The 24,210-nt window shown below is 38.8% G+C and overlaps 1 long non-coding RNA gene and 1 pseudogene across 1 annotated transcript in view; one reads left to right on the forward strand and one right to left on the reverse strand.

Moving 5' to 3' along the window:
• The window catches only part of LOC148409185 (uncharacterized), a 125,984-nt gene that overhangs the window by 52,091 nt on the left and 49,683 nt on the right, over positions 1-24,210 (forward strand). The window lies entirely within an intron of this gene.
• LOC148409186 (uncharacterized) overlaps positions 4,570-24,210 on the reverse strand; it is a 48,531-nt pseudogene continuing 28,890 nt past the window's right edge.

The following is a 24,210-nucleotide window of genomic DNA, read 5'->3' on the forward strand; positions in this document are numbered from 1 at the left end:
CCCAGAAAACTATTGATTTTAGATGCCTTGTCTACTGCTGGAATTTTTGTGGCGCTTGTGTGCATCTGTTTTTCTCTTTTGGGATCAGATAAGACAAGAGAGAGAAGAGCTGAACAAATTGTGGTCTGGGTGACAGTGCAATGTGGGTTTGAAGACTTGGATTTTTTATTTATCAACTGCAACACTTTCCGCTTGCTCACCTGCACATGGTGAAATACAACACTAGATGGCAGTGTTTATTTCTAGAAGGGAGCGTCTCATTGGCATAAAAACTCTAAAAAATTAGATATGTACATAGGTGAGTGGCGAATGAGTGCGTGTGAGCTTTTGTCAAGCCCTTTGGAATCATATGGTGTCGAAAGTGCTATATAAATTCACTCCATCCAGCAGTAAAAAGTTCATATATATATATATATATATATATATATATATATATATATATATATATATATATATATATATATATATATATATATATATATATATATATATATACTGTATATGGGCCCCAGTGGGCCCCCGTGTTTCAAGATTAATCTGTTCCGTGTTTGGGCTTTTGAGGCGAATTCTCCATATGGCGGGCAGTCCAAACCTATGTTATGTGGTGTTGGAGAAATTTAATAAACCTTTCTTTCGTCATTTCTTAATAAATCCTAGTAATTAATCAATGATGTGCCAATAAATAATATGTTAATTGACCTCATCAATACAGCAATTAGTAGTAGTCAGAGTAAAGCACGTGTACTAATCAATCATGTGTTAGCGATTACATTGATCAGATATTCTTGATTGTTTTCTTTATTGATGTATTATTGTTGTTGAGTCATATAGTGATTATACTTTTGACACCTTTTCATTAGATGTTAGGGTAACAACATGTTCCACACATTTCATGTGCGTTCTGGGTCATGTTAGTTATACGACGACGCTAGTACGGTGGGAAACGATTGTTCAATTAAGTGCCAATACCATTCGAAAAAGTTGGTTCACCGCGACAAAAGTCAACAGAAATAACATATCACTATGTAATAAAACAGAAGCAGTAATTAGTTCTCTTTCATTTACTGACCTGTTTAAGCAGGAGTGACAGATAAAGGAGGACAACGTGAGCTGCTTCCTTCCCAGATTTCATCTGAGAAGCCACAGCACAGACACAGGGGTGTTTGTGAGATCCTGTCCAGGTAGGAGATGTTCATTCAGCGATGTGTTTTGAAATTTTGCAGAGCAATTGAAAACAACTCATATTTTACTGGGCTTCTGTGGATGGTATATGCCATGGTGAGGGAGATACCAGGCTCGTTGTTTGCTTATCTCGTGCTCTGGCACCTTTTCAGCATCGCCTCTTGTTATGTCTTGCATGAAGGCTACATAGTCTTTGAAGTAGCGCTCATCCACTCTTAGACGTTTTTTTTTTTCCAAGCAATGAAGCCTGTGCTCTGCACAAGGTCAACTCTTGGGTAAATTTGGTCTATCTACATTAAAGGGTAGAGGTCATTCAAAATGACCATTTTCCTTTTGTTTTGTGGCTTTTTTAACCTGGGACAGAAACATTAAATCTTCTTGACATTTATTTTTCCTCAATAGTCCTTTCCACAAAGTCCTTCTCTGCTGGATCAGGAACTTCTGTGAGATTGTTTCTGTTCACAAAGTGGACTTTTTTTTTTTTTTTTTAAACTTTTTTTGACAATTCAACTGCTGGAAAGACTTGTTTCACAATAACATGATGATTTACTCCTATTTCAACTTCATAGGCACTTTCAGGGTGGCTATAGCCAATGATGCTCCAACCAAGCAGGGACTTTGTGCGAATCGTTGGTCTCTTTCACCACTGACAACTTTTAAAGGGAGTAGAGTTTGAGGACAATTATAGCCTATGAGTAGTTCAACTTTGCAATCAAGTGTAGGAGGCATTTATTTTTATTGATGCTTCAAATGATACCAGTTTTCTGCTTTCTTGTTTGTGGGAATATGAGAGCTATTGGCAGAAATATAGTCTATGGTGTAGGTTGCTGGCAATTTGATTCTTGTGTCTAAATTAAAGCCTCTTACTTGTAGGTATTTTAATTTGTGACTGGACACGACTTTGGTTTTAGATTTCATTGTGGAAATCTTGAGCTTGGTGGGCAAAGCCTTGGTATTGAGTGAGTCGGCGGTGTCCTTGAGGGTGAAAGTGGTGTCGCTTTGGGTATCGAGCAAAGCATATACTAACTTCTCTTTTCTTGGATTTTCTACGGGAGATAAAAAGACTGGAATAATTAAGAAAGTACAACCTATGTCCTTTTGTCGCACTATTCTGATGTGACTTGTTTGGATGCTTGTTCTTGTGTTTGAGATACCTTTTCTATGTCTTGTTCGTCTTTTGGAAGTTCTTGATTTGTCTTTGACCTTCTGTTCTTTGTCTTTCTACTCTCTATCCTAATGTAGACATGTTGGATGTGCTTTTCTGCATTTCTCACACACACTTCTAGATAAACAGCTCTTGAAGTTGTGGCCGGACTTGAGACAACCAAAACACAAATTCTCAGACCGTACAAACTTAACTCGTTCTTCAACTACTTTCTCCATTAGCCTTTTGCATTTCTGAAGAGTGTGACCGTATTTATTGCAAAAGATACAAGTCAGGCGTGTCTTCTCATTGCTGCTTGTGCATAATGTCTTAGCATTGTGAGCGGAACTTCTTGGTTTATTTTTTACAAAATGCTTGTGTTCTTGGTCAGATGATATTATTGCTTGCAACAAAGTGATGGGGTTACAGGCAATTCTGGCTTCTTTGTTTAGAAAAGTGACACAATGACTTGAGCTTGGAAATGTTTTTGTTCTCGTCTAGAAACTGTTACTTTCCTTGGTCCAGTGTGCACTTATCTGGCATCTGGAAGCTTTGCTGCTATTTTCATATTCTCTCTGCAATCATTTGAACCTTGTAAGCCTTGTATGTGTGGCATTGGAGGGAAGGCATGGGAAGGCAGGGAAATCAGTAAAGTCACGCAAGTCTTTAATTTCTTGTAGTGATTTTTGGGCAAGTGTGTATCAGTCACGGTATGATTTACCTATCATGAAGGGGTTTCAATATCTATCTTCAAGACTTTCCCAAGCTGCAAAATAGGCGTCTTCTGTTCCAAACAAAAAGTTACCTTCAATGGCTTTCTTTGCTGAAGCTTGAACATATTTTCTCAGGTCGAAGAGCTTTTCTTGTGTTGGTAGATTTTTGCAATCCACTAATGTCCGAAAATACATGATTTCCAGTCATTATACTGCAATGGATCACCTGCAAATACTTCAGGTTCTGGAATGGGGATTCTGTTGGCTGTAATGGCTTCAACAAGTGTTTTCACCAGATCGATGGAAGCTACTTGTTCGGTAGAGAGAGAGCAGCTGTTTGGATTGTAGGTGGTTTTGCAGAGGAATTTGGTGACTTGTAGGAGCTATGATTTTTGAGGGAACGAATGGTTTCGAGTTCACATTCGTACGGAGCCCCTAAAGGGCCATGGGGGAAAAAAAAACAAAGTGAAACATTTCTAGTGATCACCAGAAAGTATCGCATGTTCACCAGAAACTATCAGGTGCTCACCAGAAACTATTTGGTGCTCACCAGATCGTATCGCGTGCTCACCAGAAACTATCATGTGTTCACCAGAAAGTATTTCATGGATGTGTGAGGTCTGGGAGACTAACCACTGCATTTTGGTTTGTGTTTCTGTGTGAAAATGGCAGCAGAGTAGTTAGTTCGGCTATATTTGTATATACTTAAATAATACATTTGTATCCATCTAAACCAGGGGTGTCCAAAGTTGGTCCTCGAGGGCCGCTGTCCTGCATGTTTTCCAGGTTTCTTTTCCTGACACACCTGATTCAAATGATCAGGATCATGATCAGGTTTCCGCTGAGCTTGCTGATGAGCTGATCATTTGAATCAGGTGTGTCAGGAAAAGAAATCTGGAAAACATGCAGGACAGCAGCCCTCAAGGACCGACTTTGGACACCCCTGATCTAAACTGAACATGTGATCAGACAATTCTTCTGCAGTCCCCTATGCTTCATTTACCAACATTGTCAGTTGGCATGTTTTCCCAGGAATTACATAGAAGCTTTATTTTGAAAAAAAGGAAAAAGGTTTGATATGTTATTATGCGCATACTGACTGTTAAAGACATTAAGAATATCTGCAGTTTTTTAAATTTACAGTTGTTTGAAGGTACAATGTACATTTTGACTGCTCGAGATAACTTCTTTCTTGTGTGGGTTTAGGATGTCTCATTTGCTTTTAGAATTACAGACTTTAATTTGTTGTACATCATATGATGATACTGTCACATCAGTCATGAACAGGAAGCAAACAGCAAATAAAAACAACTTGGCAGGACATGAAAGAGGACTTACCTTTTTATTGAACTAAGTGCTCTTGACAGTTACTGTAAACTGACAGCAAGTTGAACTGTCTTCTGGAGTCAAACAAAAATATAAAACTCAGCATGCTGACAAATATTACAGCAAAATCATGAACAAGAAATCAACAAAACCAAAGCAAACAAATGCCATAACAATGTCAGTAGAAGCAAAACAAATATTACATTACACAATTTCCATTGAAAAACAATCGCCAGACAGGACATTGTCAAACTCTTGACGAAACTCAGGATATGAGCTGTGGGTGCATGGTAACTCAAGAACTGCTTTGCATGTGTGTGCTACAGGCCTACGACTTAAACCACACAATCTATTAAAAGTTACTTCGGTTGCGTGTGTGCACAGCACAGTGGATGCTGTGCAGAAGCGTAAGAAAATTTCAAGTTTTCTTTGGTTGATGCTTCTCACATAGCGTAGCAGGTAGATAAGAGCTGTCTGCTCTTGTGGATTTAGGCTTTCAGTTGATGGCTTAATCATCTCGACCACTTTCTTGTTAGTTGGTCGCTTAGATACGTAAAGCTCAGTTATGCTTTCTTTGGTTATGAGTGTTGGTTCGGCATTGCAAGTGCTGGAGTAGAAACAGTCAACGATGAATTTTTGGTCTTGAAGAAGAGCTTTATGTGCCATTGTTAAAATGGCAGCCCGTATATTGTCTGTCGAGGGCAGGCAGTGCGAGCCGCTTATTGAGAAGACGTTGAGTAAGTCCTCTTAAACAGTTTCATCAATGTTACCCTGTAGTGCTTTTTCAAGTGATGCATGCACGTTTTCTGAAAGAAATCTGGCAAATGACATCATCAAGAGTTCTTCATCCTCTGAACCAAGTCCTTGACAACAGGCAAGAACAAAAGCTGGTGACAGTCTGATTGGTATGATTTTGTGGTCTAGGTATCCTTTCAACCATACTCTTCCACGACCATGCCATTTCTTCACAGAATAGTCTGGTCGTAGTCTGGGTACTCTTTCATCTTCCCCCTCACGCTGCTCCAAGAAATGTTCCCAGAATACAGAGTATACTTCTCTTGACACACCATCACTGTCCACAGATTTCTCATTTATGAACTCCATTTTTAGATTAGCCTTCAGTAGTTTGGTAAATAAACTAAATAAATAAAGTAAATAAAGACAATAAGGACATCATCAACTATATTTACTCGTCTTAATTTTAAAAGACAGAGTTCTTTTTCAAATTGGGTCTGATGATGCTGGAAGACTGCTTGATGCTAAAGGTCCGTCACTCAGTGTAGAGTGCTGCAAGATTTCGAAAGATTTAAAAAGGTAATTAGGTGTGATTTGACAATCAATGTATCAAGTAGCATACATAAATGTATTATGTTGTTGTGGTTATATCACAATACATGTAATATCTTTTGGTTTTGGAATGTTTGGATGAAAAAGTGAGCCTGAGGTGAGAGAACTTACATTTTACACCCAATCACTAATAGGAAAAACTCTTAAAGAATCAATAATGGCAGTAATATTTTACAGTACTGTTAGATATTACCCAGTTCTACACTATACCTGCATACAGCTCAAAGTAATGTAGATTCCAGGGAAGCGTGGAGTGTTTATTATCACCATCATCACCAAAAATGGGTCCAAAGTTTACTTCAGTATCATTAAGAGATGCTTGGATGGCAAAGGCAAGAGGGGTATCTGATTCATCACTTAATTGCACCTGTCACCCATCTTCATCATGGGCTTTTCAAGGCTGGCTACTGCAGGAGAGCTTCTGCCACACTCTCGTCACTCAGTGAACTCTCCTGCACTCCTGCCCCACGTCCTTCTTCCTAGTGATCTTATGGTTTGTACTTTAATCTAGTTGTATTTTGCTCACTTGATGTTTTCTGTTGTTACTTTGCTCTAGTTGCTCTCCTGCAGCCTCCGCTCCCTCGTCGACCTTCCTTCCCTGTTGGACTGACCTACCCAGACGTTCTCATCTCTCCCTTATTTGGTACTTTGTGAATTTTGTTTGTACTTTCCTGTTCCCTTTTTGTGCACTCTCGTTTTCCATGCCCGACGTGCAATTTTTGTTATAATAAACTCTTTGGACTAAACTCCTCGAGTGTCTGGTCGGGGTCTTTATCCTGTTCAGACTCGGAGGTTACTCTTGACAGAATAACCCAGCCAAACATGGGCCCCACTGACCACAAGCGCGTCTGCAAGGCCCTGATGAGACAAGGGCAAATGATGGAACAGCAACAAAAAGCGCTCAAGGAGCTTCAAGGGGCATTGGCCACCCTGGCATTGAATGGAGAAAACCTAACGACACGCGTTCCAGCCACCACCCCGGAAGCTCCTGACCCAGGCACCAGCGCTACGTCACCAGTGGCGGTTCAGGAACCCATCATCCCTCATCCTCCCCGCTATGACGGAGAGCTCGGATTGTGCGGCCATTTCCTTCACCAATGCTCCTTAGTATATGACCAACCATCTCTAAAATGGTCCACTTTGCAGCCCTCCGGGGCCTTCCCAGCGCTCTAGAGACGGCCCAAATACTCATCCAACATGTGTCCGCCTCCATGGTATTCCAGCTGACATTTCTCCAACAAGATACCACATTTTGTTTCTAGGCTTTGGAGAGCATTCGGGCGAGCCATGGGGGAGTCCCTCAGCTTGACCTCTGGCTACCACACACAATTCAACAGGCAGACTGAATGTGCCAACCTGACATTAGAGGCCACTTGAGGTGCATGTGTCAGCAGAACCTGTCTGCCTGGTCCACTCACTTACCTTGGGTTGAGTATGCACACATTTCCACGGGCAAGTCCCCCATTCATGTTGTCTATGTCTATCAGCTCCCGATCTTCCCCTCCCAGGAGAAGGAGGTTGCCATGCCTTCCCTCCAGAGCCAATTGTGGGGGCCTGGAAGGTGTGGAAGGACACGAAGCTCGCAGTGTTGCACACAACGGACAGGAAATGCCAGTTGGCAAATCGGCGGGGGTTGGAGGCCCCCCAGTATCAGCAGGGCCAGGAGGTCTGGCTATCCACCTGGAATCTGCACCTCGCTGGCTCATCCAAGAAGCTAGATCCCAAATTCATCGGTCCCTTCAAATTCGCATTCTTCATTAACCCTGCGACCATCAGACTTGCGTTGCCAACATCCATCAGGGTTCATCCCATGTTCCATGTCTCCTTGCTCAAGCCTGTTGACTCCAGCTCCCTGTGTCCTCCGGTGGTGCCTCCTCCTCTTCATCACCTGGTCGATGGGGGGGTCCCGTCTACTTGATGAGGTCCATTCTAGACTCTCGGCGCAGGGGTCGGGGGGCCCAGTACCTGGATGACTGGGAGGGGTATGGGAGTTGGGTAAGGGTAAGGAGCGCTCCTGGGTCCCGCACTCTTGGGTAGTGGATCTTGATATGACAACATTGTATACATTTACATTTACATTGTACACATTTAACACACATACATAAAAAAACATAAAATCATACATACCACTTTGGGCTGCTTTAGACAAAGCTGGAAACACTTTATTTATAATATCCTCGGTGAATAGCGTGCCATCACGTCTGACGTGATGACAGGAAGAACGACCTTAAATAAACTCAAATAGCTTACGGGATAAAAATTGTCCAAAAATCCATAATATTTCTCCAGTGGACATAAAAATAATATATGGATGTTTCAAGCCGAAATACAAAATGAAAATCGAACTGAAGTTGAAAGTTAACTATCAACACAACAGCGCCATCTTCAGGCAAATGAACGGCATTTACATTGCCAATCGCCACAGAACATAAAGCGAATACAGTGGGCCCCCGTGCTACGAGATAAATCCGTTCCGTGGTTGGGGTGGTAAGGCAAATTCGCCGTATGGTGGGCAACCCAAACATATGTTACAGTAAATAGCTAATGCGTTAAGAACCCCAGGTAAAAACATCAAAATGACAAAAGTATATAAAAATTAAAAATTGGTATCAAAACAGTATAGTAAGTGCTATATATATATATATATATATATATATATATATATATATATATATATATATATATATATATATATATATATATACTATACTATACTATACATGTATATAATCAGAAAACATCATAGATAAAAAATATAGGAAGGATTTATTTACCTTTGAGTGGGGCTTTTATTGTGCCCATATTCCCTAGGCTAGCTATGTATTTTTTGATTATCTCCAGCTTCGTTTCCATATTAATCATCTTCTTACTTTTCTCTTTAACATCACCAGCAATCTTGGGACCCATAGCTAACCCATTCAAGTTTGAATCAAGCAATAAAATGCACTATAAATACGGTTTTGAAACCACTTGCGATGGAACAAAGCTTTACCATTCCGCCGTTTTGACACGAGTGAGGGCAACAAATAGCAGACCAGATTGTAGTGACGCGTTGCAGGGAAGCGGTGTGACAGCAACAGAAAATAAGTTCAATTACCTAAAAACGCCTATAGATGGAGACAAATACAGCCACATAGGCCACATAGCCACACATAGACAAATACAATACAAATACAGCCAACCCCCTCGGGGCATGACAGTTTTTTTTGTCGCAAAGCGAGGAAAATACCTTAATGAGGGGATTAAAAACTCAGTATTCCACATCACAACATGAAAAAAATGTAAGCCAGGGACGGTGTAACCTGGGGGTCCACTGTAGTTAGTAATCAATACAAAACAATGTATGCAAAATCCAAATTAATTCACATACACATATCACTCACACACATGCAAATGAGTAGAAATACTGTCTCTACTGTACCAAATAATACTGTATGTTCCAAACATTTGTGACTGATAATGCTCCTGACGCTTTCCCCTTACCTGTACCCGTACTATCATTTTAGCTACTTATGTGAAAAAGTTCATATTTATGTCTTGTTTATCTGATAAAAATCAAAAGTTTTCATTTGGGCAACAGTTTCAAAATATAATAATAATAATAATAATAATAATAATAATAATTAATCGGTTAATAATACAATATTTTAGAATATGAAATGACAATGTACCTTATTCTACATTTTTTTGTTCCATCTAATTTTATACTATAAAAGCTATACAGTATATAGTTAGCTTAAAAATAGCAGTTGTCAACATGCTATATTTGTGCTCATTACAAATTTAAAACATAAAATACACTATACACAATATCTCCCTTTGGTTTTTTTTCTTGCAAAAATGACCCACATAGTATGATGATTCTTTGCACTTAGTATATAGATTGAATCAGAAATAATTTTTAAGTATTTGAATCAAATCGTTTTGAATGGAAAATCGATTGTGGATCGAATCTCGAGACAAAGATCCCAAATGACAACATTTTGGTTTTTCAATGCTACTTAGATCGTAATTTCAAATAAGTATTTGTCAATTACATTGATTAAGTAAATGCTTGTTACACAATGACAAATGCTATTCATTTCAATACAAAACGTTAATTAGAATTAGCAAATGAGTTCTTATCAATGCAAAACTTTTGCATATGCTAATATATAGCAAAGGGAAATACTTGATACAAAAGAAAACCCTAACGAGCTAAATGCATACAAGGCAGCACACATACATGCTGAAGATAAGAACTATCATTTGCTAGCATGTCATCCACAGTTACAAGTTATTGGATCAACAAACATGTTTTGGGCATACTATTATACAGTAAATGACAACATTCTTACGAAGGAAGTACAATTTACAAACACTTAAGGGCCAGATTTCACAGAGACAATTAACACGTGTGTAATATCAACAGCGGCCAGAGACGGTGCTAAAATCAAGTCAAAGAAAGCACAAATTTATGTTCCTCATGTCACAAATTTGCGACAGACTCAACAGCGTCACTGCTGGTTTTAGTAAAGTAGTGCATTTATTCTGCCTTAACCCATTTAAGCCCAAATTTTTCCTGGACATAAAAAAATCCAAATCATATGCCATTGGTAACCCTTTGAAATAATCAAGATTTTTTTTTTAATGGAAAAAAAGTGAAATAGTTGATGAAAAGGTGTGTTTTATGACCGGTCACAACAATGTAATTACTCATTTTGAAAACACACCAAACCAATTTGAGTAAGTGCAAATGCATAGATCATCTTAAAGATTATGTGTACGAAAAATCTGTGTCCTTTGTTTATTTTAACATACTTTACTAACCTTTTGTATGGGAGGTTTGAGGCTGTTATCTTTCTCTTGAAGTGCAACCACAAAGTAAACAGCTCTGGTCATGTGACAATATTCTCTAAACATGTGACATTGCACACATTTCATCTACACATTGTAGTATTTCAGTACTACATGAAAAATGATTGAAAAATCATTTATAGAGGCTCATAAATCGAATTTTCTTGACGGTCTCTTTTGTGACTGATGGGTTGAAATGGGTTAATGTCTGTGACATAAATTCATAATTCCATATAACTATAAATAAAAGATCAATGCTTTTTTATGCACAGTATCAATTCAAGAATGAAAACTTTGCAAAAATTTATATTTACAAAATTCTCCTTCCTTGCCATCGATAGCAATAATACCTTGAGGTTTGGGCAAGTGATAGTGTAAACGTGTTAAAATTCTAATAGTGGAGGCCATGATATACGTAAATAAAAAAGGTTTGTATTGAGTATGACAGGTTTGGGGGACAGTGACCCACTCAGAGCCACAGGCAGGTTATCGCAAGCAAAGTGAAGCGACCGCACATTTCACCTTTGCCGCAGACTGACGTACGACATCATTCGGCAATTTCTGGACCACACAACAGTTCTGCTCTGCTGTCACATCAATCAAGATAGAGGCCCCTATCTAATGCCCTCACTGCATAGCTCAGGGTGTAATTGTTTATAAACAGTAAAGGTGTATGAGGTAATAGTATGGTAATGAGAAATACATTCTAAAAAGGCAATTGAGCAGGGTAATGGGGGGTAGAAGGCAATGAAGCTTATGAGTTGTGAATATTGTCTGGATGAACCTCAGGCAGCCATTCATTTAAGTACAGCGCCGCAGAAAAAAAATGAACCAAGCATTCAACTCAGATGTGAGGTCAGCACTTTGCACACCATGATGTTGGTTAGTTAGTCAGCCAAATTGTAGTGAGAGTTGCTTCCATCTCTGTTTCCGTAATCATTTGGGGTTTAAAGTATTTGGGTGTTTGGCCTAACACCTGCTCCTCAGAGACAAAAGTCCTGAGAGATCTAAGGTGGGTTCCACCTGGAAAATTATACTGTATAGCACATGGTTTTCCCAAGGAGTCTCCCCCTTGTCATGCAAGGTGTCAAATAAAAGGAAATATGTAAAGTATCCTTTTAAGTAAGATATTGGACTTCCAGTTATTTCTGATGACATTTCATCAGTACAGAGCAAAATAGGATATTGAAGAACAAACAAATCCATCCCCTGGGGTGCAACATCCGTGCTTTACATTTTTTTCAGCTTACGACGTAATCTGCAACGTTTTTTCGTCCCCTCTATATGGTATTTTTCCCGTTTTCCGACAAAAACAACTGTCACAACCCTCGGGGTTGGCTGTATTTCTGTTGTTTTGTCTCTATCTTCAGGCGTTTTTAGATAATTGCTCTTATTTTTCAGTCCCGTCAAACTGCCTGCGCTGCAACGTGTCACTCAGATGTTGGTTTGCTCTTGGTCTGCGTCACCACTCCCTAAGATACTGGTCTACTATTGGTCGGCGTCACTGGCAAAATGGCAGCATGCTACGGATTGGATCAAGCCTGAGTGCTTAAAATAACTATTTGTTGTGCATTTTACTGCTTAGATCAAACTTGAATGGGTGAGCCATGGGTCCAAGATTGCTAGTGATGTTAAAGAGAGAAGTAAGAAGATGATTTATATGGAAACGAAGCTGGAGAAAGAAATTCTATATGGTACAGTGATCCCTCCTACTTTGCGGTCTCAGATATCGCAGTCTCAGTACTTCGTGGGTTTTTCCAGGAAAAATTAAAAATATTTCAAAGTAAAAAATAATTTAAAAAAACGTGCAAAAATTGAATTTTTTTTTAAAAAAGCATTATACAGTACTGTATTCATCAAATAACTAAGCAATATTAGTTAATAACTATGTTGAGAATTCTTCAAGCTTTAGAGTTCGTGACCTTTTTTATCTTATTTTGAAATGCATTGCTTTTAATTTGTCGGGTCTCATTGCATTTCCGTTTCCTGTTTTACATTCTGTGCCTCATTCTGATCGTTACGGTGACGTAGTGAATGACAACGTAAGCTCATATTTATAGTTTATTATCATTTATGTTGATAACGCACGCTACTGCCTATGTTTGGTAAGCGATGAGTGTTTATTCTGTTTATGTGTTCGTTTGTGTAGAGGTTGCACTTTATAGTTAGTAGTTGTTAATAGGTGTTGCTAACCCGCTAATGTTGGCTAAAAATACAGTAAATTCATGGATTAAAGTTTGGCAAGTGTTTATATGTTAGTTGACTGACTTTAACATTGTTGTTGATTTATTATTCAACAGATACTACATGATACACCATACATGAGCCAAAATAAATGTAAAGTTCAACGTGATGACTTGTGTACTCTTTCACCAGAGTCTTGGTGCAAATAACCAGTCCTGAGAACAAATTCTTAACAAACTAAGTAATATGAGTGATTTAATAAATATACAATAATGTTAATAAGGATAATGTAGTGTTAAATAATAGGAGAAAGGAAATAAGATATGCAAAAAATACAAAAAAAAAAGATTGTTTATGGTTACTGCGGCTATATTGGGGCATACATAGAAATCTAGGAACTGATACCCTACTTTGCGGGGGGTTGACACCCCCTATTAACCACGAAGTAGGGGGATCACTGTAGTTATTTACCGTCCTCCTGGTCTATACTCTAGATTCTTAGATGAATTCCCTGAACTTATGGCTGATTTAATAACAGATAACATGCAGATAATATATTAATTATGGGTGCCTTCAATATTCATATGAACTCCCCATTGGAGCCATTTACTGTAGCATTTCAAGCATTAATCGATGCATTTGGTTTCACACAAATAATAAAAGCAGCGACACAGCGGAATGGTAATATCTTAGATGCATGGCAGGTGTATTTGACAGGTGTATTTGACATGTATTTGACATACTAAATTGTCCTTAAGTGTGATTGGGTGCGTGAATAGTTGTTTGTCTCTGTGTGCCCTGCAATTGACTGGCAACCAGTTCAGAGTGTCCCCCGCCTACTGCCTGAAGCCACTGGGATAAGCACCAGCAAGCCTGCGACCCTTGTAAGCAGCTATAGAAAAAGGATGGATGATTTAAAAAGGAGAGGTTCAGTGGCGGAGAAAATAGCATGTCCACCTCACAGTTCAAAGAGTTTACAAGTTGAAATCCACCTTGCTCCGGCCCTCCTGTTTTGAGTTTGCATATTCTCCCTGAGCCCACGTGGGTTCTCTCCGGGGCCTCCAGTTCTTCCCACACTCTAAAAACATGCATGGCAGGTGTATTGGACACACTAAATTGTCCTTAGGTGTAATTGTGTGCATGAATGGTTGTATATCTCTGTGCGTCCTGCAATTGGCTGGCAACCAGTTTAAGGTGTCCCCACCTACTGCCCAAAATCAGATGGGATAGGTACGAGCAAGTATCCTAGTAAGGGTAAGTGGCTATAGAAAATGAATGGATGGATGGATATTTCGGATAAATACAGTATTAACTTTTTACTGTTGAAAATGGCTAAATAAGTGAATTATCCCTTTAACAGGTTAAAACTACACCAACTTGTTTGCTGTCTTTATAATGACGTATTATGAAGTTTTCGGGTGCAGGTTATAGACAAACTTTAATTCTCAGCTTTTAAAGATATGCAACTATATGCATATGTGCACATTCAGATTCAGCAAAATTCATTGTTTTGATGATTTTTGAAGTGAACATTGTGGAAGATAAATGTATAACGAACAAAAAAAAAATCAAACACAGGAAAGGTAACAAAAATGAATACTGTATCTTGAATATATGAACCATATACTCAAATAGCACTAAAATTGAATGAGTTTTTCTTCAAAAGTTTTGTTTAAAAATACCTTTGCATAATAAGGCAACACACAAAAAAAAAATGTCTTGATACAACAGTCACTTTGATTTAAGTGCGCTCCCACTCTTCAAATTTCAAATTTATAACTCCCCATCTTTTCATAAATGCCTAGACTAGGGGTCGGCAACCCAAAATGTTGAAAGAGCCATATTGGACAAAAAAAACAAAAAACAAATATGTCTGGAGCCGCAAAAAAAATGAAAGGCCTTATCATGAAGGCAACACATGCTGTATGTAGCCATAATAGCTACAGTATATTAGCCTACTATCAAAATGATTAAGTTAACTACGAATACATAATGAGGCTTCATGATTAAATGTTTATTTTTCCTGCAGTGCATCCAGTCGAAAATGACGCACCACAACATTACTACTCTGTTGTGCGATGCCGCCCAAGTTTAACTTTATTAAAAAAAAACAACAAAATGGAAAGTGCATAACATGCCCCTTATCTGGGCAGTAGAGTGCAATAAAAGGCAGCCTGCATTTATAAAAATAAAAAATCAGCCACATACCTGCATAAACGCGCAGTCTGTTCAATATCGATCACATCACACATCACAGGCAATTGAGGATGCTGGCGCTGAATTAATGTCCTTGATTTGTTGATCGGTGATGTTGGCTGCCATTTTAATCGTCCTTTCCTTCACTGTCTTGGCGGAGAGAGGTGTGTCTTTTTTTTTTTGTATTATCCTGGTTTTGTTTATGAAGTCTGTAAATAGGTGTTCTTTTTGTTATTTGACAAATTCTCGCTACAGAGCAAACATTCGGTTAGTACTTCCGCATTAACAATGAATGCAAATAATTTGGTCCAAGAAATGTTGAATCCTCTGTTTTCCTCAGCTATTTTTCTCTTTTTCCCTTTGGGATCCATGGCTCATGGCCGCCGGTTTGTTTACAAGAGCCACATGCCTAGCATCCCCGCCCTGCTAATAGAAACGCTTGTCGCAGGCTATGATGTATTTCTTCGTTGACAGAAATGTTGAAATGTAATATTTATTCTACACATTTTTACAGCATTGGAAAACGTTAAGAATGTTTTAGTCATGTTTGTTCCCCTACAGAAAACATATTAAAATGAAAAAAATATTTCTCTCCCCCATCTTTTTCCATTTTCAAACATTTTTGTAAAAGCTCCAGGGAGCCACTAAAGAGCTGCATGCGGCTTGAGAGCCACGGGTTGCCAACCCCTGGCCTAGACAAACCACAAACTGGGACAGTGTCAACTAGGTTCTGGAGGAAGAGAAGAAAGCAAGCATAAAACAGGTAGGAAAACAAGCCAATTACAGACCTTGATTTACTTCCAGGATGCTTTATAGGCAGCTTAGCTTGCAAGTCAGGTTCCAGGTGATTCAAGGGATTGCATCCATTGCCATGTACTCTGCTTATCACGGCAATCCCATCACAGCCTCCATGAAAGCCTGCTGTGGGACAGAACTATTAATAAGCAGTCATGGTGTTCAAAGTCAGAGCCTGTTGAAGCTCACATGATCCACAGTGACACCCCTTTGCAACTTGGAGGCAACCCCCCCATTTCATGTGTCCTATTCTGCGGTGAGTTGAATACAAAGAGGCCCCATAGCATGTTCGTTTTTATAACCCTGGTCTCAGATGTGTCTGGATGAAATGCTTTCAGACATACAGTAACACACTTTAGCTCATTGCACTTTTGGTTAATGTGCCATGCAATCTAATCCCTCATGTGAGGGACTGTTTTTGTTGGATTAGTCTGATTGTTGGGATACTTCTCTGAGTGATGGTTGAAGACTGTCTTTTGGAAACCATTACACATTTCTCATCTTTAGTTTAAAGACATAGAAGTTGCAAAGCAATACAGTAGATGTGCTGGTGGTATAGTCCAGCCCAACTTAGCTTTTGCAACTCTTTGGTAGCCCAGGAGGCGCTCCAGAAAGAACGGACCGGCAAGTCCGCCTAAAAACAGGCACTCCCCAGCCCCTGGTAGCCCTGGAACAGCTCCAGCAAGAGACAGGCATGCGAGTGCAGCAGTAGCTGAAAACCAGGCATCCTGAATCCCTGGGAGCACTTGAAGAGCTCCAGGAGGAACAGGCTGGTGAGTGCGGCAAAGTGGCCAACCCCCCCCCCCCCCCCCCACCCCCCACCCCCACCCCCACCCCCACCCACCCCCACCAGCTCAGTGGTTAAAAACTAAACACTATAAATTCAATTAAATGCAATATCTTTTACAATAAAAATAAGTTCACTTAACAGAGGTGAAAGAGCTGGAAGTTAAAATCTTTTAAATAAATTCAAATAAGATGGTGAATGGTTGTTTCTCTTTTTGTGCCCTGCGATTGGCTTGGCAACCAAGTTTTAGTGTGTACCCTGACTGAGATCCTAGATGCTTACAGCCATACTACCCTGTGAATTTTACAATCCTGGAAGGTAAACAGGGGAGAAGAGAGATAAAGCAACAACAACAATCTCTGCCCAATACATCACCCTGACGCTAAAAGGAACTACTACTAATACTACGACCTGAGACCCTGGTGAGGACAAACAAGTGAGAATATAAATTTAAAAGTTGCAGACAACTTGCAAGTTTGGTATTTTAGGCAGAAACTTGAAGCCAAATCATTATTTGGCGGGTTACATAAAATGCCGGATCTGGCTCCCAAACCTTGAGTTTGACACCTCTGATTTAACTAAAATCTGCTCCCATTATTAGATGAAATAAACTATAGAACAGACAATTGAAAAAACGGTGAAATATCATTGAAGAAATTTTGAGTGTGTTTATCACACACTTACCTAGTTTTGAAAGAAGAGGCCGGTACAAACAGTTCAAAAGAGAAAGTTGGGAACAAAAGTGCTTTTTTTCGCCAAAAATTTTAAGTAGAAGACAGCTTCCAAATTTGTTGTTTTAGCCAGATACATGAGATCAAATCAGAATTTGGCAGGCAACATAAAATTATGTGGTGAGTCGGATCTGGCCCCTGGGCCTTGAGTTTGACACCTGTGGCCTAGATCTGTTGAGCTATCTGCACATGTTGAGCTAACACAACATTATATTTAGCTGTTGACCACTAATGGCTCACTGATTCGTATATCCGCCTCACAGTTGAGAGAACCGAGTTCAAACCCAGCAGGCTCCAGCTTTCCTGTGTGGAGTTTGTGTGTTCTCTCCTAACCTGTGTGGTTTCTCTCTGGGAACTCCGGCTTCCTCCCACACTCAAAAACATGCATGGTAGGTGAATTGGACATACTAATTCGTCTTTAGGTGTGATTGGGGGCGTGAATGGTTGTTCGTCTCTGTGTGCCCCGCAATTAGCTGGCTACCAATTCGTCCCGCCTACTGCCCGAAGCCAGCTGGAGTGGTTGCCCGAAGCCAGCTGGAGTAGGCACCAGTAAGAAAGACTTGTGAGGAGAAGCGACTAGAAAATCGATGGATGGATGGATGGAACTCAACCATCATTTTTTGGAAAAATATAACTGGTCAGTGTTAAAGTATCCAAATTAAGGTTTATAGAGAATATAGGTAGGAGTCTTTTATTGTTTTTACATTTTGATTTGACTGACTTTGAAGATTCTGCCAAAATCCAGTTACTTTGAGGTATTTTATTTTTTATTTGTAATAATACCGTCAATACAAAAGCACAAATGAAAACTGTGCTTTGCTTATGGATCATGCAATCAATGTAATTTCTCAGTTATCATGGTATAGTAAGTGATTCCTGAACTCTGACTTATTGTATAACATGCTGACATTAAAGCACACATGACCTGCTACCTATACTGTAGATGTGGAAGACAGCCTTCTCCTACGTGGTTGCTTTTCTTTGCAGTGACCACTTTGTCAAATAGTAATGAAATGTATTTTTCGACCTCCATTTACTTTTTATTAATTTCTTTAGTACTTTGCAAGAGTCTCATTTTAGTGATTTTTGTCAGTGTAACGTCAAAGTCGGATAACAGAGACAAAGGCATTCCTTTTGGACCTGTCTATGGGGCTGGGGGTTGCTGGACCCCTGACCTCTTGACCAATGAGTATTGGCCACATATCATGTAATTTGAGAAGCAAATGAGGAGATAGAGGGGTTTAAAATGCAATAACAAAGAGCCATGTGGGCTCTCGCCATCTTGACTGAATGAATGAACCTGCCTTAACATCAAAAGTATGAAACTAGAAATAAATCTTTTTCCAACTAAGATGCCTGAGTCCAAGAGGTCTTAATTTTCATCACCAGCCAGCATTGCCTGGTGGCAGATTCCAGAAACACAGCTGGGCCAGAACCACTACAAGCGTTAACGCTTGAATTTCTTTAAAGAAATTCACCACTTAATCATATATATATAGTAATCATATAACTGTGTTGTCATTGCTCAATCAAGCAGAAATACTTGTGTCGACAGAGTATTGCAGTACCAGAATGAAAGTCCTCATTGAAAGTTCAAAGTGAAAACTGCAGAGTTTCACCAGTAATCCTCTTTCCAGTTTAATTGAATCTATTATTTAACAGAGATTGTCTGCAGTGGCTTGATAACTGGATAAATCCCTTGAATCTATTTTCATAAATCTCTGATCCTCTTGCTGGGGATTCCGGTTACTACAAGACACACAAACATGTGCACTTCTTGTTACAGTCACCAGTGAGTAAAAAGGATTGGTGTAATCCAGGGATTGATGTGTTGGTCCTGTCCAAAGCTAAAGGGAAAAAGTTGTTTTTCTCTACAAGCCATATTTGTATGTAACCAGTCACACATAGTCATTATATTTAGACACTGAAAATTATTTGCTGCCTTTATCAACACCAAAAACATTACTCTACTACAAATTATAAAGATATGTAAAAAGAATGCCTAACAATTGACAAAATTAGTCATTCAATAGAGAAAGAAAAAAAACTGTAGTCTGTGTGCAACAGCTGTGTGCAAAGAGCAGCACATTACAGTGGGCTGAGGGTGATTTGTTGTGTATGACGGAGGCGCACATGACTATTTGGTGGGTGAGAGCAGACCCACTAAGAGCAGGTATAAATCATGGCAAAAGTTACCCCTATATTGTAGGATAGTCCCTATGGAAGTCTTGATTTTGACAAATTATGAGCAAATCTAAAAAATTGGCTTGCTCTTGTGTCATGTTCATTTGTTAGACTTTTGTAAGAAACTGGTCACCAAAAAAGAGAAAAGGCATTCTTTTTTCAGCTCATGCATCAGGGGAGCGAAGAGGAACTGGCTAAGGTCAATTCTACCGCGCTCTGCCAGCCTCTCCGAACCCTCTTTCTTTATTTGATTCAGAGGTCCCGAACTACATGAAGGTTCCGGCCCTAAAAGAGGTAAAAGTACATCAGGGGAGAAGGCTATGTATGGCCGCAACCAAATGTACTTGTCATTCTATGTGTGAGCAAATGTATAATCACTATATTTACGATTAATCCAACATCTTAAATTTGCTTAAATGATGTGCAAGGATGAACACTTGTTTTTTCCTTGAAAGTAAGAGTTTTGAAGATTCAAGTCTGACTGAAAAATGCCAGGTATACCCACAGCACTTAAGGTTTATGTGTGATTCCTTACTTCCTAGTTTTGCCTTACTTTCTGGTTTTTGTGTTCACATTATTTGTTTCCTGATTCAGGGGAAAAAAAAATCATCTTACTTGCATTTGTGAACGGGAAAATTGTTTTAGTGGTTGAATGTCTGATAGTGGAGTGGTACACTTGTTCCCACTCAAAATGTGAATATGGTTGTCTGTATTAGTGTGCTCTTTGACTGATTTGTGACCAGTCCAGGGTGCAATTTGTCATTTGGCCTAAGTGAGTCATTCCTTTCATCTCAGAGAAGCCCTGACTCCAATTTGAAAATGAAAAGAAAATGAAAAACCTCATTCCTATTCAAATTCGTAAATTATTGAGAGCATTCTAAAATTATTTTGAATTAGGTGAAAGGAATACAGACTCTTTCAAAGAAATGGCATATCACCTTCCATTATTGCTTCCATGAGATTTTGGTTTTTCAAGTAATCTAACACAAATTGTATAGTCAGCCCCATTGCCAATTGGTTACAAATAAAGCTGCATGATTATTTGGCAGCTATCCATCCAACCGTCCATTTTCTTGAGCCAGTTATCCCCACAGGGGTCGCAGGCTTGCTGGTGCCTATCGCAGCTGGCTTCGGGCAGTAGGCGGGGGACACCCTGAACCGGTTGCCTGCCAATTGCAGGGCACACAGAGACGAACAACCATTCACGCACACAATCAGACCTAAGGACAATTTAGTATGTCCAATTCACCTGCCATGCATGTTTTTGGAGTGTTGGAGGAAGCCGGAGTGCCCGGAGAGAACCCACGTGGGCTCGGGGAGAACATGCAAACTCCACACAGGAAGGCCAGAGCCAGGTGGATTTGAACCTGGACCCTTGAACTGTGAGGTAGACGTGCTATTCACTGCGCCACCGAGCCGCCCTATTTGGCAGCTAATGAATCAAATTAATTGATAATTATTTTTGATGGTCAGTTAATTATTTACAGAACTACAACTGTCCAAAACCTCTGAATTTCATCCACTTAATATCTCAGATTTTTTTAGCCCTTTTTGCAGACAGCAGACTGATTGTCATTCTGTAAAATCAATTAGATAAAAAAAAATAAATCAGACACGTGTCTGTTTTCACTTTGGAAAGAAATGATCAATTATTGAGTTAATTTTGTATTTTTTTTTTTGCCATTAACTAAAAAAGATCCTGTTTTAAATACAGGAAAAGAAATGTAAACATTTGGAAATTTAGTTTAATCGATTAATCCTCAAAATAATTGACAGAATAATTTATTATTAAAATAATTGTTTCTTAAATCCCTAGTTGCCAACTTCATGACAAAATTTAGCCATGGTACACTCATCAGTGATATATGAACAACTTGAATTTATAAACCATGTACTACACTACTGTCAACAAAGTCACAACTCCAAACTCTAACCCAAGTGTAACTTCCTGCAACAGTGATAAATACAAGTGACTCACACAAAGGCCTTTACAGCTTTGTCAGAGTGGAAAAGCAACCAAACAGTCTCTAATCGATTTAAGTGTGTCTCTGGGGCTAGTGTTCTTGTTTTTGAGTCATTGTAACCTATAGCAAAGCTTACAGAAAAGTGCATCACATGCAATAGTGGTCCCCAAGAAAAAATACTTTTGTTCTCAGATAATGTCAAAAGTCATCTTGTGAATTGCTTCTCAGTAAAAACAAAACAAAAAAAGCCCTCTGGTCAGTAAGTAACAATAACATCACACTTAAGATGGGTACATACATATCAATTTTCTTTGCGAGACACCCTCATATCATGAGGAAAAATACACTTTACTGCTCTAATTCTCTGAGATTTTCACAAGATAACTACCAAGATATCTACCAACAAGTGTCAGTTTGATTCCCTGAATCCGATAGAGCTTTATTACCAGTTCTGATCTATGAGAGGCAGCACGGTGTGCATCCAGGCTGCCCCCAGCCCCCGCCTGTCAAAAGAAGAAAATTATAGAAGAATCTAGGCCAACATCTTATCTAGAAATTACATTATGCTTGAAAATTCTTCACTCTAGCATTTTTATAATGGTTAATAACTTGGAACATTAATTGTCCGATTTTCCTCGTGAGTGTGTGCACCACTGTCTGCGTGGGCTTGTTAAGATGTATTTGTTTCGTTTTCCCAATTAACATACTACACCAACAACACGTTTTTTATGGATTTGTCTTGTTTGTGTGTGTTTTACTATTTGAGATCAGTATCCCATGCTAATAGTGGGGCTTATTATATACAAATATGCAGTATATTGTATCAATGTTTATTTTTTTGTCCTTAATAGCATGTTTGGAATTTGTGTAATCTAAAAGTGATTTATATTAACTGCGTTACATTACCTCAATATTTTTATTATATTTAATATATTTAATACAGTTTGATGGTGGGCACATACTTTCATATCATCGTGCTTCCCTTTGATGCATTATTTTTTTTTAAATCAAACGAATCATATTCCATCTACTTTTTTACTCAACAAAACTTGATGTCTTTCGAAAATTTTGACACCTTCGTCCACCGTATTTGTTTCGAGATTTAACACAGCTCTGTTAAATCAGTGCTGCTCACGCCTCGAGCTTCACAGCGTAGGATGGGGGCGTGTAGTTCCAAAAATGGCACCAAAAGAACTACACACCATCGTCCCGACAGGTACATAAAGCTATATTAGAGGGTGAAATGAGTCTAACGTTTATGTCGTAGTTACAATATATCATATTAACATAATTCAGTGAAATAGAACTATTAAATGTTGTAAAGCGTTAGAAAAAAATAAAAGGTCATCTGACTGTTGTAATATTGATATGACATTTGTTAAAATATTGGATAACGTCTTGTCCCGACAGGTACATACACAAAGCGATACTGTATAATAGCGCGAAATAATGCATCTAACGTTTATGTTATGTATTTATATAATTTAGAAATCATGAATTCAATACTTGCAATAGAAAAATTAAAAAATTTAAAAAAAATGAAAAAATTAAAAAAAGAAATGGTCGACAGACTGTTGTAATATTCATCTGACATTAGTAAAAAATATGGAAAATGTAGTACAATACAACCTTTTGCATACATTTGTGATTTTTTTCCCCCCATCCAAAATGACGATGGCAAAAGTAATTCTAAAATGTAAAAGTGGAGACTAAAATAAATATTACCACAAATGGCAAAAATAATCTAGAAAAATTATATTCACATACACACACTTAATAATGTCAGTGATAAGTTAATAAGTTCATTGATAAGTGAAAATCTATATGGTTCCAAGAAGAATGAGTCCACTAGTTTGGCAGTATTGTAGATTTTGTAGGAAATTGCGGCTAACAAATAATTTCCAATTTTGTTTTTCACAGTTTTAAAGAAAACATTTGTTACTATAGAGATCATACTGTAATGAATGGATTTTTTTTTTTTTTTTTTAAAGGACTGGTATGTAAATGGATAACAAATTACCTGGATGATAGAAATCCGTATGTGGAATTTACTGTAGTAACAAAAAAATCAATTCAGCTGAAGATACCACATAGGATCCATCAAGGCTCTGTGCTTGGTCTTATATTAATTATATTATATATTAATAACAGTTCCAGTGTTTCAAAAATGTTTGCTGCTCTGGAGTGAGTCTTGAACATAAGAGTTTGAGCTTAAAGAGTGCAAGAGTGGAATGTTATCGAACAAGCGGTGGTGGTCGCAAGGAAGATGCAGGGACGAGATAACCCCGAGGCAGCTGATGGAAAACAACTGTGAGGAAAACTACAACCAGGAGGAGCAAGCAAGCGATTCTGCAGGGGAAGAAAGACCAATGAGAGCAAGCTAAAGTTAACTGCAGTCTACACATAGCCAATAGAATAATGCCAGGATACCTTTGTTGCTGTGCCATTTGCATATTGTGTAGTATAACTCATTGCTGGGCAACTCGGATGTGACGTACGTCTGCTGGTGGCAACAGAGGCGTACAGAGCTGTATTGAGAGGGACCCGAGACCCAGGTGCTGTGTGTTAGGAATAAATCCACTCGTGTGTGAAAATGCCGGCTTCCTGATACCTTTCTATTGCAGAACGAGCGCGCAAATTGTTGGATGAGTGGCAGTTGGGTAAGGTCACAAATTGGAGTCAGATTACTAACTTGAGTTTATGTTGATTTAGAAATAAATTCCAACAATGATGACTTAGTTGAATTCTAAATGAAACAAATGATGTATATAACATATAATGGCCAACTTTGCTACAGTATCCAGAAGCTTTTCTCTATAAG

This window comes from Hippichthys cyanospilos, chromosome 17 (assembly GCF_059441005.1).
Source record: "Hippichthys cyanospilos isolate Australia breed blue-spotted pipefish chromosome 17, RoL_Hcya_1.0, whole genome shotgun sequence".
NCBI classification, from domain to species: Eukaryota; Metazoa; Chordata; class Actinopteri; order Syngnathiformes; family Syngnathidae; genus Hippichthys; species Hippichthys cyanospilos.